Source organism: Morus notabilis, unplaced genomic scaffold, assembly GCF_000414095.1.
Source record: "Morus notabilis unplaced genomic scaffold, ASM41409v2 Scaffold794, whole genome shotgun sequence".
Taxonomy (NCBI): Eukaryota; Viridiplantae; Streptophyta; class Magnoliopsida; order Rosales; family Moraceae; genus Morus; species Morus notabilis.
The window spans coordinates 541,189-547,214 of record NW_010359940.1 but is presented as its reverse complement, the minus strand read 5'-3'; positions in this window follow the sequence as shown (position 1 = coordinate 547,214).

The window sequence follows — 6,026 nt, the reverse complement described above, 5'->3', positions numbered from 1 at the left end:
GCAGGACTGTAATGCACTGATAAGCACAATAACACAAAAACTCTTGTCACTGAGTAATAATGATTATGTTCTTTGAGCTGTTTGTCACATAAATCTCTAATTAAAGATGCAGGAATGTTATGCACTAATAAGCACAATAAGACAAACTCTTATCCCTAGGAAATGCCCACTTCATGCATTTTTGCAAATATCACAGAAAAGAAGGATCAAGAAAGATGTGATATTTAGGAAAATAAATTTAAAAAAAAAAAAACTAATTGCTTCTTATTCCTCTTTTTCTTCTCTTTTTCTTTTCTTTTCTTTTTTGGCAGGGGATAAATAGGGATAGAAAGTCAATAGAGAAGCACTGATCAGTCTTCAAAAGTTTATATACAGAACTAGCACATTGAAATTCTTCCAAAAGCCTATGACGCTAAAGGAGTTAAGAACTGAACTTTGTTGGGAAAATTTGCCTAAAACCTAAACAAATAACAGAGAACGAAAAATAACGAAAGAAAATTGTAGAAAATCAATCTAGGCTTAATTGTATCCCTGACGTTTAGGAAGTTAGTTTCCTGATTTTGTGTTTGTAGATATATCCGAATATTTGTATTTACTAGAGGAGATTCTATAGATCCTGATTTATAGGGAATTAGGTTTAATACTTGTATATATAAGTGTAACCTATTACGTGAAGAAAATAAGAATTTATTTTTTCACACAATTCAGAAAACTTCATGGTATCAGAGCCCTAGGTTCAGAAAACCTTACTCTGAAATTTTACTCCGCCGTCCTCCCTATCTTTCCCCTCTTCTCTCCTCGTCTGTCCTCATGGCGGAAACCGAGCAGACATCCCGGGACTCATCTGCATCCGATCCCATATCTCCTCTCATCAAACAACTAATCCCTCTCTTAATATTCCAATTGCTCATCGCCTTACTCCGGCCTTAGAAAACAGTCTCACCCCAATCACCACCCACAAACTCAATGGCCACAACTATCTCCAGTGGTCACAATCGATGATGATGTTCATTAGTGGACGGAGCAAGGACGAATACCTCACTGGTACTATTCCAGAACCAAATCCGAGCAGTCCGGAATATAGAATCTGGAGAGCGGAAAATAATCTAGTAATGTCTTGGTCAATTAGTTCCATGACAACCGAGATAGGAGAAAATTTCCTGCTATACACCACTGCCAGAAAAATCTGGGAGGCAATACGTGAAACATTCTGTAGCAGTGAGAACACGGCTGAGCTCTTCTATGTGGAAAGTACTCTCCAGGACCTCCGTCAAGGTGAAAATTCCGTGACAATCTACTTTACAACTCTTATTTGCTATTGGCAGCAGTTAGACCTGTTTGAAACCCACGATTGGAAGTGCTCTGATGATCGTGCATACTTCAAAAAGATAGTGGAGACTAAGCGAGTCTTTAAATTCTTAATGGGACTCGACAAATCTCTTGATGAAGTAAGGGGTAGAATTCTTGGAACAAAACCCTTGCCAAGTCTGCGAGAGGCCTTTTCCGAGGTGCGAAGGGAAGAAAGTCGCAAGCGGGTCATGATGGGACAATCTATTCTTGCCGCTCCTAAAGCCCCAAGTCTTGTAGCAGTCAAAGACACTCAGGCTGACTCAAGTGCCCTTGCTGCTCGCAGCCACTCACGCAATGCCAATGACAATCGAACGAGGAAAGGCCGGCCCTGGTGTGATCATTGTTGAAAGCCCGGCCATCTCAAGGAAACCTACTGGCAAATATATGGGAAACCTTCTGACTGGAAACCTAACCGAGACCGCGAAGCAAAAGGGAATGCAGCCTTCAGTGATGCATCACAATTCAGCAACTCCGTCCCTTTCTCAAAGGAACAAATCGATGTGCTCCAACAACTTATACAGAGGGCAAATATCAACAACACCCTTGGAAACAGTGGGAACAATTCCAAGAACAACTCCAGCACCGCAGCTATGCATGCTACAACATCTCCTCATTCCTCTTGGATTGTGGACTCGGGTGCATCCGAGCACATGCCAGGTGACAGATCACTTTTCTCAACCTTTTCACCTTGTAACAGTCCTCAAACAGTGCGTATAGCCAATGGTACACGCACCAAAGTGGTCGGAACAGGAACCATCTATCTCTTAAACACTCTCGTTCTCAAATCTGTGTTATTTGTGCCTGACCTTGACTGCAGTCTTGTCTCGGTTAGCAGATTAAATCGTGACCTTAACTGCGAAACTAAATTTCTGGCTGATTCTTGTGTTTTTCAGGACTTGAGCACAGAGAAGATGATTGGCAGTGCTGATTTCCGTGCAGGCCTCTATATTCTGGATGTCAGCCCTTCTTCAAGTCATTTTGTTGGTCATAAGTGTCAATTAATTCATAGTCTTAAGTCTAGCAGTCAACCTAATAAGGAAAGTGAAATCATGATGTGGCACTTTCGTCTAGGTCATCCCAATTTTCTGTACTTGAAACATTTGTTTCCTTCTTTATTTATCAATAAAAATCCAAATTTCTTTCATTGTGCAGTATGTCAATTGGCAAAACACACTCGAAACACGTATGCACCTCGGCAATATCAACCTAGCCATCCTTTTACTCTCATTCATGGGGATATCTGGGGGCCATTCTGTATTCCTAGTCTTACTGGTAGGGGTGTAAGAATTGAACCCGAACCCGACAAACCAGCTCGACCCTACCCGAGCCTACCCGAAAATGTTGGGTTAATTTTTTTTTTTTTAAATTTCGGATTATAATAGGCCTAACCCGCAATTTGCGGGTTAGGCCGCGGGTGGGGCAAGTGCTCACCCGAGTTGCCCCGACCCGGCCGTTTAATGACTAATGAGAGACCCCCCAGCCCAGAGTAATGTGTTGTGTGTGTGTGAGAGACACTAAGACAGAGTAACCCTAATCCCCCAAACCCGTGTAATGTGAGACAGACTTCCTTCACTTTCAGTTTTCATTTTTCCTTCCTCCCACCCACCCAGTCGCCACTCGCCGGCCGCCGCCAGGCCCAGCCTCTCAGTCCCAGCCTTCGCACGCACCGCTGACTCCCAGTCCCCTGCCGTGAGTCCACTCCAGTTTCACTTCAAGCTTCCCTCGCTCGCCTCCCAAGCCTGAGTCGCCTCAATCTGCCAGTTTTTTTCACCGTAAGTGTTTTTTTTCTTGATTGATGTGTGTTATCAACTTATCACTGGATTATCACCGGATTATCAACTTATCACTGGTTTCACCGGGTTTTGGGTTTGATCAGATTTGGGTTAATGTTGGTTTGGACTCCAAACCAACATTAACACAAATCTGAAATAAAAGCATGAGAAAGAAATAAACTTTGGAATAACCAAAGTTTATTCCAACATTTCAGTCGTCCAAACTGAAATAACCAAATCTGAAATAACCAACATTTCAGTGAATGTTGTTGAGAAGGTTTAGTTTTGTTGTCGTTTTTAGCATGAGAAAGAAATAAAAGCAATCTTGTTGTGTTATCACCGGTTTAGTTTTATTAAATTTCGGATTGAAATAGCTTGAAGCACTGCTGCCTCTTGATGGTTGCATGTTGAATTTTTCTTGCCTGAATTGATGGCTGCATGTTGAATTTTGACGCATGGCAGGACTGAGGAGCTGCTGCCTCTTGTTCAATTTAGCAATCTTACTCTCTCGTTTTCTTCTGAAAGTTCATTTGAGGAGGAGCTGCTGCCTCTTGGTAAGTTCTAGCCTTGATGTTTCAATGCAGATGTTAAATTGTAGGTAAATTTATAGGGAAATTGTGTTTCAATGCAGATGTTGAATTGGTGTTTCAATGCCGATGTTAAATTGGTGTTTCAATGCAGATGTTTGATAATTGTAATATTTTTCCCCATGTCATTGATAATTAATGTATTTATAGGCAAAAACTGGGGTTGTTTTGAATTTTTCTGCAGCAGAGAGCCTTATAGTGGCAGGGCTTCCACGTTTTGAATTTTTTTTAACGGGTTAGAGTCATTGATAATTAGGTTTTGTAAAATTAGGTTTTTTTGATAATTAGGTTAGTGTCATTGATAATTAGGTTTTTTTGACAGCATTAATGACGGTTTACAGAGGGAAAACGTAAACAAAGAGATGACTACATAAAATATCCACTTAGCAGAGGTTTATTTATTTATTTATTTGTATGAAAGCCTAACTTTGAATGCTGATTGTGTCTTGATTAGGTATACTGATTGGAGGAATAAGTAGGGTAATATGATTTAACTTATTCCTCTTTTATGGCTCAAACTATTATGGAGGAATAAGTAGGGTTATACTATTATGGCTCAAACTATTCAGAATCAAATGCTTGAAATCCAATAAATCTTAGAGTTTTCTGTTTTTGATTGTCTGGTTTTGTTTCTGTTTGTTTGTTTCTAGCTCTACTCATGAGTGGATCTTTTTGTTTCTGCTTGTTTGTTTCCAGCCGAGGAAGAAGAGTGAAGACTTAGAAGATTTTGGTTTCTGGTTTGGAATTCAGGAAGAAGAGTGAGCAATTGAAAACAGAAAGGTTAGAATAAATTTCTTGAGTTTGCCATGTGTTGCCTGCTTTCTTCAATGTGCAAGAACATTGTATTTCTTCAATACTTTTTGTAAAAGAACAGTTTGGAATTCATGTGTTGCCTGCTTTCTTCAATGTTGAAATACAGTTTAAGTACTATTCATGGATTTCAATGGAATACAGTTTAAGTACAACCACGAGATACAATGCCATCTCTTCTCCCTGTTTCTACATCGTACCTAAATGGTTCCTCCCACGAACAATGCAACATATATATATATATATATATATGTAATATGCACAAACAATCTATTAGGAACAAGTTTAGAAGGAGACTAGTTGATATTGGAGCATGCATGCTCACTTGATAGGACTTGGCAGTGTGTTTACTTCCATCTACCTTACCTGTCTAATTTTTTACCTGTCAAATTATGAACTCAAACATTAAAACATAAAAATACATTTTTAACTCTTTAAATGACGCTAGCATAATGTGAGACATCAGAATTGGACAAATAATTGGAGTCCATCACAAATCATATTCTTCAATGCAGTTTAAGAAACAGGGAGGAATTCATGGATTTCAATGCAGTTTAAGTACTATTCCATAGCCACAAATCATATTCTTCATATTCTTGGAGTCCATCACAAATGTGATATGTTATCTATTTTTTAGGTTAATTTGCGTGCTAGATGGAAAAATTTATCATCCACCCGACAAAAACTTCTGAAAGCACTTGCAAGTCCTCTGCTGAAACAGAAAGTGTCTCTATGCCTACAGAGCCCATTACCTTATCCACTCCCACACCCAGCCCTACCCCTATACCTAATTTGGGCACTAAAATTGAAAACGAAAAATAGGAGGGAAACAGTAAAAAGAGGAAGAATTCACAAAAAAAGTCTCATGTTTGGGATCATTTCAAAATCATAGAGGGTGGGGATCCAAATGAACCTAGGTGTAAGTGTATTTATTGTGGGGCAACATATGCGTGTGATAGTAGGAGACACGGTACCAGTAGTATGAAGGTTCACATAGAAAAGCAATGCAAGAAATACTCATATAGGAACCAAGACAAAAGGCAAAAAACTCTGAGTTTCCAAACAAACACTGAAACTGGGAGTAGTCTTGTTGCTATAGGCTTTAACAAGGAGCATTGCAGAAAAGCGTTAGCAAAAATGGTGATTGTAGATGAGCTTTCATTTAGGTTTGTTGAAGGTGAAGGATTTAAGAATTTTTGTCAAGTGATGCAACCTAGGTTCTCTATCCCCTCCCGTGTTACGATTGCTAAGGACATTTACCAATTTTTTTTGGAAGAGAGGAAGAAACTAAGGGCTGAATTTAGTAAGGGCAGTCAAAGGATTTGCCTAACAACTGATTATTGGACATCCGTGCAAAATATTAATTATTTGTGTCTAACTGCACACTACGTTGATAGTGAGTGGACTTTGCAAAAAAGGATTATAAACTTTTGTCAAATTTTAAGTCACAAGGGAGAGAGTGTTGGTAAAGTCATTGAGTCATGTTTGCATGCTTGGGGTATTGAGA